Source organism: Saccostrea cucullata, unplaced genomic scaffold (genome assembly GCF_032062105.1).
Source record: "Saccostrea cucullata isolate Sc308-1 unplaced genomic scaffold, CSIRO_AGI_Scuc_v1 ctg12408, whole genome shotgun sequence".
NCBI lineage: Eukaryota > Metazoa > Mollusca > Bivalvia > Ostreida > Ostreidae > Saccostrea > Saccostrea cuccullata.
The window spans coordinates 7,522-18,541 of NW_026922324.1; the positions used below are offsets into that span (position 1 = coordinate 7,522).

General features: G+C 32.6%; 1 pseudogene; it reads left to right on the plus strand.

Annotated features, from left to right (window-relative positions):
• Positions 1-2,931: 2,931 nt before the first annotated feature.
• On the plus strand, positions 2,932-10,445 carry LOC134261613 (ATP-dependent DNA helicase RecQ-like; annotated as a pseudogene).
• The last annotated feature ends 575 nt before the right edge of the window (positions 10,446-11,020 follow it).

Genomic DNA, 11,020 nt, shown 5'->3' on the forward strand with positions numbered 1-11,020 from the left:
ATGTCGCCCCGTACTGGACAAGACTTTCATTTTTATCATCACTAAAACAATGGTCCATTAGCTAAGCTTGGACAACCATCGAGTAGTATCAGTCCTTTCCGTTGCAAACGGAAGACCTTAATTGGGTACATCCCACTAATTATTTTTAGAATCGGTAGGAGAAGAAAGTAGTGCAGGAAAAAATTACAAGTTCCTAAATTTGCAGACTTGCATAAAAGAAATTGGGCAGATGTACTGAACTGAGCCTCATACTTGTTAATTGGCAGTATCTTTCCTACCAAAAAAGCTTGGCAATTGTAATTTATTAAGAAGATTAGCCGAATTATTTTGTGTATTATAACGCCAGTGAGAACTCTGAAATTTCCCTATTTTCACTTTCATTTTTAGAGGTTCTGCCGGAAAATGAATCTGTGATGCCACCTTCAAGTTCGAGCATTTCTGCATTGCACGGGGCTGATGTTTGTTATGAGATGATAAATCATGTGTAAACTTTCTCAGTTTAGCGGAATCATAAACATTTTCGGCGAGATGAATGTTTTGTTTACAGTGGTGATCAAGGCTTCACGCACCTGCAGGAGCGAATCCAAGGATTTATAAATGAATAAAACTATGGAATTGACGTACCAATTGTCTAATTGATACAAGCATTATCTTATGAAATTATTAATATACAAGTAATGGAAATAAAAGAAAACGCGAAATGCTAATAAATGCAGCTGACAATCGTTATTTTTTTAATAGATAAAATAAAATAATTATAAAATCTAGAGACAAGACAGAAGAATGAATGTTGGCAAAATATCAAATCACATCAGGAGAACTGAATTTTATGAATGAAACTTTTAAAACGTTACTTGTAAATTGTATATGTTATATCTGTGTATTCTACCTGGCTGTGCGCTTCCTTTGGGGGGGGGGGGGGGAGGGGGCGTCTTGAACATAGAACCTTAGCCATAACGTTTGAACGGTAAGGGCTAGGGCTTTCCTATTTCAAATATGTATTCTTGTGAAAAGAATTTTTATTGGATACGAAGAACTTTGACCTAGACCTTGGAGAACACGTGTACATCTTAACCTTTTTTCTGTTTCGTTTCTATGGCAACTGTGAGCGACTCATTACAATTATTTTAAAAATAGAAATCACTTTGACACATTGCAAGGAATAAACATTGACAGTTTCAAAACGATTGCTTGAGTAGTTATTGAGAAAATTGAAATTAAAGAATTTTAACTTTCCCCTGGTTTCCATGGCAATAATTGATTATTTGAAAATTTTAAATGCAAATCGCAAAACTACAATTACTAATCACTAAAATAAAAAAGTTTCATGACGAATGTTCAAGGGACCAGAGAGAACACTCGCGGACAAAATTCGTCCAAATTCGTCGCTTTTTGCAGGTTTCCATGGCAACGGTAGCCATTTTGAAACTGAATGACCACATGGCACAACAACAACCAGTGATCGTCCTTTGAGGAAAGTTTCAGGAAGATTGTCCCAGCCATCTCCAAGAAAACGCCTGGACAAAAAAACATACGTACAATAGCAATATGTCTCCCCGACTTCGTCTGGGGCGACATAACTAGATGAGATCTCTTTTGCGATCAACGAGTAGGTCTTCCTTTCGATTTTTGATAAGGTAATATAACAACTTTAAATGAAAAAAATGTTCAGATCAATTATTCAAAATACGTGAGAACACATTTTAGAGTGAAATCTATCAATTTCAAACAACTTCCGGTCTTTATAATTCACTTCCAGTGTGACCAGAAGTACTTAAAATGACCTATAACTCCTTTCTGAGTGTAAAGGAATAATCCCTGATAATTTCGAGGAAAAATGCTCATTTTGTGGATTACTTCCGGTTTGGAAAAAATAACTTCCGGTGGACATAATATTACTCGACACACTCTATTTGCCTCCATAAGAAACATTTAAAAAAGAAAAAATTAAAAATTTGCATATTTTTAAACTTCTTCCGGTGGACAACGGACGCAACGGCAACAAAAACCATATATCCTTCTCAAATCTAGAAGTCATAATCTATCATCCCTGAAAGTTTCAGGACCCAATCTCCAACCGTTTTCGAGAACACTCTCGGACAAAATGACACTTTAAAAACAGAAAAATGAGCCATATCTCGCGACCGGAAGTGACGACGGCAAAATAAAAAAAAACGCATGAAGTTCAAATAGTTTCCTATCATTGCTGAAAGTTTCATGAAAAACTGTCAAGGCGTTCTCGAGAAATCGTCTGCACAAAATCGGTAAGAAAAAAATAATAATAATAATAGTGGAAAAGAAACAACAGAATCAGTAGAAGGTCTTCCGTTTGAAACGGAAGACCTTAATAAGAATAATAATAATAAGAAACAGAGTAAAAACAATATGTTCCCCAACTTCGTTTGGGGAACATAATAATAAGAAACAGAGTAAAAACAATATGTTCCCCAACTTCGTTTGGGGAACATAATTACAGTAACGGTCCCAGAAAGCGAATGCGTGTTCGGTGTTGCGTAACAAAGCTGTCAATCAGGATTAGCGATTAATCAATCGGTGCGTCGACCAATCAACGGGTGCGTATCATTACCGCTACATTTTCGACATTTTCATTACCGCTACATAGTCATTAGCGCTACAAAAACGCAACATTACCGCTACATATAAAAGTATGCATTACCGCATCGTCGTAAGCCACGGGTTTTGAGTCCGCAAGCTTCCTCAAACCCGTGGTTGTTTGATATTCATTTTGCTTGTTTCTCATGAATTATGCATAAAACGGGAAAGCCAATCAAATCTTGTCCGAGCAAAATTTTACTCGGCGCTCCTGAAAATTTCCAATCAATCACATAAAACCTTTCAAATGATATTCAGCTGAACGTTTAACAATGGCGGCGCCCAGTATACAACATGGTATGGAGAAAGTGAGAGAAGTTTTTTGAAGTTGAAAGATTGAACCCACAGCAAGACAAAGCTTTAAGTTGTCTTTTGAAAGGAAAGGACGTATTCCTCTCATTAAGAACAGGTGGGGGGGAAATCGTTGTGCTACATGGCCTTAAGCTTTGCTATTTTTTACGAAAATTTTTCTACTATGAGTGACACTCTGGACGTGACGCAGGTTATCGTTATTAGTCCCCTCGTGTCCATAATGAAAGAACAGACCGATTTTCTTGTATCAATGGGGTTTACGGCTACGTACATCGGTAAAGATGCGTCGGAAGATGTTTGTATTCTTGATGGGAAATTCCAGTTTATTTTTTCTTCGCCAGAAGCCATTCTATAAAGTGATACATGTAAATGGCGGGATATGTTGTCCGCATCAAAGACATTCTGTCTATTTGTGGTGGATGAAGCCCATACTCGTGTTCATTGGTATGTATTTTAAAATGCATTCTTTAATATTATGGTAATATTTGAACATGTAGGTGCTCAAAACAGGTCCAGCACTATTTTTAAGAAATAAGGTATCATTTTTAAACATATATCCGGATATAAATACGAGTTGGTCACGAAATAAAATTACAGAGAGCCCGAAGGGCTTTATGATGAATTTAATCTCGTACTAACCCGTATTTATAGCCCGATAGATGTTTTAGAATGATACCTTACTACTTATATTTACATGTGTGACTTATTCATACTTTATATTTGCCTGATCGTGACTTTTCACGTGTGAAATGCATGATTTTTTAAACCCAACGGCATGTATGTAATGCACTGAACGCTCGTAGACCCTTTTTGACATCACTGAGAAATTACGTCGAACGTTTATCCATACGCACATCTATGATCTCTTAACCCCGCACAGGTATTTATACAGATACAGATACGCATTGCTTTCAGAAGTGTTATATGAAGGAAAACATTTGCAAATGTAAATATATTGTTTTAATATTAGCTATGTAGCTTTATTAAACTATCTCAAATGGGTAAAGCTATCTATCAGTATGTACAGTGTAAGAAATAAACAAAAAAGGTCACAAGTATTTGACTTTTCACATATGACAATGGACTGTGAGCTATCAAAAAAAAAAAAAAAAAAAAAAAAACCAAAATCAGGTTGGGACCAATCGCCCAAATGGGATATAACACTGTATACAGCGTTATTTTCCCTCCATGTTATTTTTGCCCTTTTACACTTGCTTACAATTTTGCCCCGTTTTAATTTCGCCCAGTCACAGTTCTGTTTAAGAAATCATACGGTATTCTAAAATGAATTCGCCCCATTTTAATTCGCTCATTTGTGACAAGGGCAAAAGGGGCGAAAATAAAACGGGGGCGAAAATTCCCCTGTATACAGTAGTCCGTTTTGGATATAATATTCCAAATGGGCTATAAATTTACAGTGCAAAAATTCTTTTTTTTTTGGCAAAAAATATCATGATAAATTCGCATCAGTACACTTAAAAAGGAATAACTTGGTTGACAAGTTTTCCTGTATGCCCATTGTTTAGGAGATTGATTCCTCGGATGTTCCTTATCTTCTTGGCGATCAATCTTAAAAGCATTAGGGTTGCAGAAAAACTTGCTTACCAAAAGTTATTCCTTTTTAAGTGTTTTGATGTTTTATGATATATATTCCAAAATTTTTTTTTCAATTTTTGCACTGGTAGTTTATTGCCCATTAGGGATATTATATCCCAAACGGGCTATTATATCCTATTTGGGCTATTGGTCCCAACCTGCAAATCATAGATAGGTCTAACAACATTGCAGCTGTTGAATACTTTAAAGCAAAAGATGAACTTTCATGATTAGAGTAATTGTAAACTATCTTGTTTAGATGAGTCATCATGATTGCTTCAGTTCTTTTACTGAAAGTGATAAAATATAGCTTAATCAAGAGATTCTGTCCTACAAAATGTAAAGCCAAATGTAAAGAAGATGAAGGAAATTACCTGATAAAAGTGAAAGATGGAACACAAAACTATTTACTTTCTTGTTCAGCTTGAAACATACTAGGGATGGGTATTGCCAAAAATTTTGTATTGCGATATATCACAATTTTTCCCCACAATATCATGATATTTTTAAAAGCAGTTTTTACAATGATTTTATATAAAAAGTCATTATTTTTCTAAAAATATGTTAGAAAAACAAAATTTTACTTTCTAGAAATTTTTATGTATATAAAATTATTTAATATGTTTGGACGGTAAGATGCTGTTCTTTTCACTTTTTACAACATTTTTTATACTTTCTGTAATTGTAATTAGAAAGATTGAACAAAGAAATGAATAATTTATGGACTTATTAATATGTACCTAAACACCAGTATTTAGGTCTCCGTATCACGATACGTATCACGCAACAAAAAATCGCGATATACCGGTATACCGATAAAATCGCACATCCCTAAAACATACCCGATTTAGAGGGTTCATTAATGGTATATTTTCCTATGGACTAGGTTTAATTGGGTGAGGGCTTTGTGGCAACGCACTTTGAAAAAATTACGCACTTTGAAAAATTTTTTCAAAGTGCGTAAAATTTTTCAAAGTGCGTTAAATTTTGGACACACTCAACGCACTTTGAAAAATTTTTTCAAAGTGCGTTAAGAATGCACATAATAATTTTTTACCATGGAGGCATTTAACGCACTTTGAAAAAAAGATATGAATGAAAATAAAAATTCTAGACTTAGATTTTAGTAATAGAGGAAATCAAATTGTAATAATTATATCTTTCGAAAAACTTTTTTAAATTTACATGAACTCATTTAACCTCATTGAGAACAAGGAGAAGACGAATAAAAGGTCTCTCATCACAACTCTTTTTTTCTTAAACATTGTACATAGCCGTCGGTAGCAAATTGAAAGTTGACCCCACAGGTAAGCCCCAATTTTTAATGCATACATGTATATATTATGTATATCTTTGCAAAATATTTATGTGCCTACATATAAGCCCCCTTTCCGGTACTGTTGCCTATGCTACACCCAAATATATGTGTTTACATAACTGGTATGACGTTGAAAACTTTCAATAAATTTAAGTTTACATAAAATGCATGCAAACTTGAAAAAAATTTAGGACAGTAAAGCATTTAAGTGAGAAAGAATTTTCTAAATATAAAAAAATCAAACTCGCTCACTTTCATATCCTGATTTGACCTCTTCACAAAAGAATTATCAAACAGGTTCAATTATTTATCATACCTAAGATTTGCAGAAATATTGACAAATCCATACACAGTTTTTCAAAGTGCGTTAATATGGTCCATATTAACGCACTTTGAAAAAAAATTTTATTTTTTCAAAGTGCGTTGACTTGGTCCCAAAATTTAACGCACTTTGAAAAAAATTTTCAGAGTGCGTAATTTTTCAAAGTGCGTTGTAACAGGGCTTATTCTGAGACACAGATTATTATCCCCCCCCCCTCTGAATAAGAACAGGGCATACCCTTGTGTGTCTGTCCATAACAAATTTTTGGTCACAGTTTTTTCAGCAACTGCTCATCGCAGATGTTTGGCTTTTAAACACATTGTTCTCTGAGACATGTCATGATGGGATTCATTTTTAGCTCACCTGAGCCCAAGACTGTGTAATATACTGTGAATTTCTATATTTTAGAATTTAGATCTAAGAGCAGATTACTCAAACTGCAGAAAAATACATAGAATAAGAACTCTTCAATGTGCAGCGTAGAGAGGGTTCTTAAATGTTTTCTTTCCCAATATTATATTATGAGATACCAACCAATTGAAATATGGTCTCTATATATTCTTTTAAGGGAGAAAGTACACAGCATGCCCAAGCCTTCAGGGAATGGTTTTTACGGACAGGTGAGATAAGGTTACTGATTAGCTGTCCTGCCCTAGTCATTACAGCCAATGCAAGCAAGGAAGCAAGGAAAGTAATTAGAAAACGACTTGCTCTAAACAACTGTGTAGACATTATTGACAGTACTGATAGAGAAAACATTAAGTTATTTGTGCATAAGTTGAAAAATCTGTACCTATTGAGGTTACATTTGGCTGGTTATTGAAGGATTTATCTTTGAAGAAAAAAGATTGTACAAGACCACTCATATTTTGTTCAAGCATAAAAATTTGTGCAGATGTATACACTGCCTTTCTTATGCGGGTGAAACACAATATAGGGCGCATTAAGAATACCACATTGTTATATATGATTTTTAGAAATGTTATTTTCTTTACATGTAATTTATCATAATTCTTTTATGGGCATACTTATAAAGAACTTGTGTGCAAAATTTTTTTGATCTAGCCTTAACAGAATTTAAGTAAATGCTTAAAATATACCCCAAAAATGACTTTTTTCCAGCGTTATGCGGTTGCACTTTGAAATTACAGCATTTTTCAATCAAAAATAATTGTTAAATATCTTACATTTTCATGCCAATGATCATTATCAGACTTTAGAATTTATTTTACAAATTATTTTGGTGCTTGAAGTTTCAGGATTGAATAACAACTTTTGAAGGTATGGAAGAAAATGTAATAGGTGTGCAATGTTATACATTTTTCACATAAGTTTAACCCTCTCATTATGCCAAATAAAAATAATGTCCCTATCATTTATTTTCCCAGATTTCTGTCTGAAATCACAGTATTAATGCTCTGTTACTTACAGAAAAAAGTTGGGCTAATGTAACACTTGTAATGAAATTTCACCATGTTTTAATGTGGAAAATTAAGTTTTTACAAAAAATGTAGTGTCCGTAACCACTTTAATTCTGTGAAATTGGAAGGCTTTATAATATCTTAACTAATTTCCTAGATAGGCATCTCATATAGATGCTGAGATGTGTTGTAATTTTCCTGATCATCACCACTGTTTCTCTGTTATCATCACAAATGTGGTTACGGACTCTATAAAACCCTGTAGTGTCTGTAACCTATACTTGAGGCAGTTTGAAACAGGCGGTGTTAAAACACTAATGCTAGTTTATTCACAAGGGTCAGAAGTTTGTTTAACAAGTAAGTCAATGTTTTTTATTTTTCTCCCTCATTTTGATGATGCAACTAATTTGGGAATCCCAGATTGCACCATTTCCATATACAAGATCATTGGTGTTACATCACCTTGATATTGGCAGATGCTACTGACATCCTAGGATTTAAGTCAAATAGCATGTTATTAATTTTTCATTGTTTAAGGCAACTGGTGTTACAATTAAGAAAATCTTTGTTGAAATTCCTCTATTTAAGGTTAAGTTTCATCCTATTTTTAATAACTTGTAGAGTGTGTAGTGTCCGTAACCAAAAGTTGAAAATGAAATATCTTTATTTTTCTCCATAAAATTTACAGAAAAATTTTTGAAACAGTGTATTATTAAATTTAGAGATAAAAAGATGTTTATTAGCTGGAATTCCCTTAGATCATGTGGTTTTTTCTTTACTGCAAGTACTAAAATAATGATTGGACACCAAAAATGACATATAAAAATAGTAAGAAATTATTATCATGAGTTGCATAACCCATATTTCTTGTAATATATTGCTTCAATTGTCTAGTTGCTTATTAGGTAAAATCTTAAAATGTGTTAAATGCAAGTAAATTTGCATTCAAAATGTTAAACAGTGGGAAAGTAATTTGGTTACGGTCACTACAAAAAAATTCAAGATAGAAAAAAACTAAAATTATACCAATTTCAGATAAAGTATTGTATATTTAACTGTCTAAAGAAAAAACAGAATGCTTCACAGAATAAAAAAAAACAATTGAAGAAATATTAGTGAGCTTTATTCTTGAAGGTTTGACTTTTCTACTTGCACATAACAACTGTATAAAGTTATATGTGTATATATTTATTCAAAGTATATTGGTTATGGTATGCTTTTAGCAGATGACGTTGAGATCTGAAGAAAAAAAATCGGGAGAAACTGAAACGAGAAATAAAATGCTGAAAAAAAATTAGGAAAAGGGCCGAAAAATAAAAATTTAATCCTCAAGCCTGTGAAAAATTAAAGTGTAGTGTCCGTAACCCTTAAATTTGGTTAATTGACCTCGTTGATCAGTGTACCTACATTCTAAATAGTTTTCATAAAACTTTAATAATTTAGAGAACTTGTCTTCTGTACTTCAGTTATATAGTTATGTGAAAAAAGGAAGTTTCAGGATTTCCTATAGTGGGTTTTTTTCTATCGGTATTAGTTCTGCAAGTAAATTGTTTTTACTTGAAACAATATCTAATTTGTATGTACTTTGTATTTCATTATCATTTAAATCAGATTTATGATAGTTCAGAAGTTTAAAAAATGTTTTTTTTACCACAAACCAAAAGCCAATCATAAATATTTGAGGTTTGTCGTGTCCGTAACTTGATGAAGCTTATAATATAATTATTTTAGAAAATTTATAAAAATGAAATTTCCTATTTTAATGGAAGTTTTTATATTTCAACAAAGGCATAAAAAGTGTTCTTTATAAATAGCTTTTTCTTTACTTATACTGATTTTAAAAAGTTCACATGAAATGAAATACTACCATTTTAAACAAAAATGTACGAAGTAAGAACTGTTTTCATTTTAAAGTATAATGCCACCTTTTCTAGTCAAACTTTTGTCCAATTTTTATATTTTGATATGTTGTTTGTTTGTAAGCAGTTGAAAAAAATAGAGCTTAGAAACAGTTTTCAATATTTATTTCAAAGAAAACAACACTTGTAATGTCCCTAACCTGTGAAAATGAGGTCATTATCAGCTTGTAAAAAACAAAGTTCTAATGTGAATTTCATAAAACCGTTTATGTTTCAGATCCTTTAGACACTTTACTTTTTAGAAAAAATATTTTTTGGGCAAAATAAAGACATTAATTTTTTACCCCCCAGTGCAACCTTACTGTTCCCTATATTTTGTTTCACCCGATGGTTTTAGACATATCTGTGATGGAATGTGTTAATATGTTTCATTCTTGTACCTCAGAAATGTGAAGAGAAAGATTAGAGAGGATATGAATGATGAGAATGGTCACATTAGAGTTTTAATATGTACTAGTATGTATGCACTAATATGTACTAGTGCAGCAGGTATGGGTGTAAATTATAGGGGCATCAACAATGTCGTGCATTATAGTCCACCTAAAGATATGGATAGTTTTGTCCAGCAGCTTGGGCGTGCTGGTCGTGATGGTAGTCAAGCTTATCATTTACTTTTTTACAATAGCGGGCACACTTGCAAACTTGAACTTGACATGAAAAGTTACATAGAAAATGTAGATAAGTGTCGTAGACTTCAAATGTTAGAGTCATATGATTCTTTTCCAAATGCTAAACTTAAAAGTCAAACATTTGTGTTGTGATATATGCTCAAAAAATTGTGAATGTAATGACCAATGTTTATTGTATCGACATCCATATTACGTATTTCAGAGTGATGATGAATCTAGTGATGACAGTTCTTGTAACTCAAATGATACTGACTTAGAGAGTGATAATGTATTTGATAATGAAATGGATCCAGATTTTGAATAAGATTTTTTACACTGTGATAGTTTCATTGTTATGAAGTTTTAACTACAGTTTAACCTCATTATCTCGAACTTTAACAGGACACGGGAAAAGCCTTTAAGAAATCTGAGGCAAAATATATACAGATTTGTTGGGACTTCCATATTACTTTTACTTATCCATGGTATTTAAGATACAATTGTTCGAGATAAATCGAAGTTTAACTGTATATAATAAATATAATCAAGTGAAATGTTTTATTTGCACAAGTTCACTTATCACATATGTAGTACATCTTAATTGACTTTATAGAATGTATAATGTATAACATCAGCATTCTGAAATAAACTTTATTTTGATGAGAGTTGTATGATAGTTTGGTAGAGTAACATGTAATGGGTCCTTAGAAGATTGTTATCCAAATCAATGATATAAAGTTTGAAATATAGTTGAATGCAAACCAATGCTTCTTTTTTTGTTTGTTTTTTTTGTTTGGTTTTTTTTTCGCTTGGATAATGCCTTCACCACTTTATCCCCAGGTAACTTGGTTTAAGGACAGATGATACAAACAAACTTTTGTCAAAGAAAATGAAAATAACAATTTGAGTCA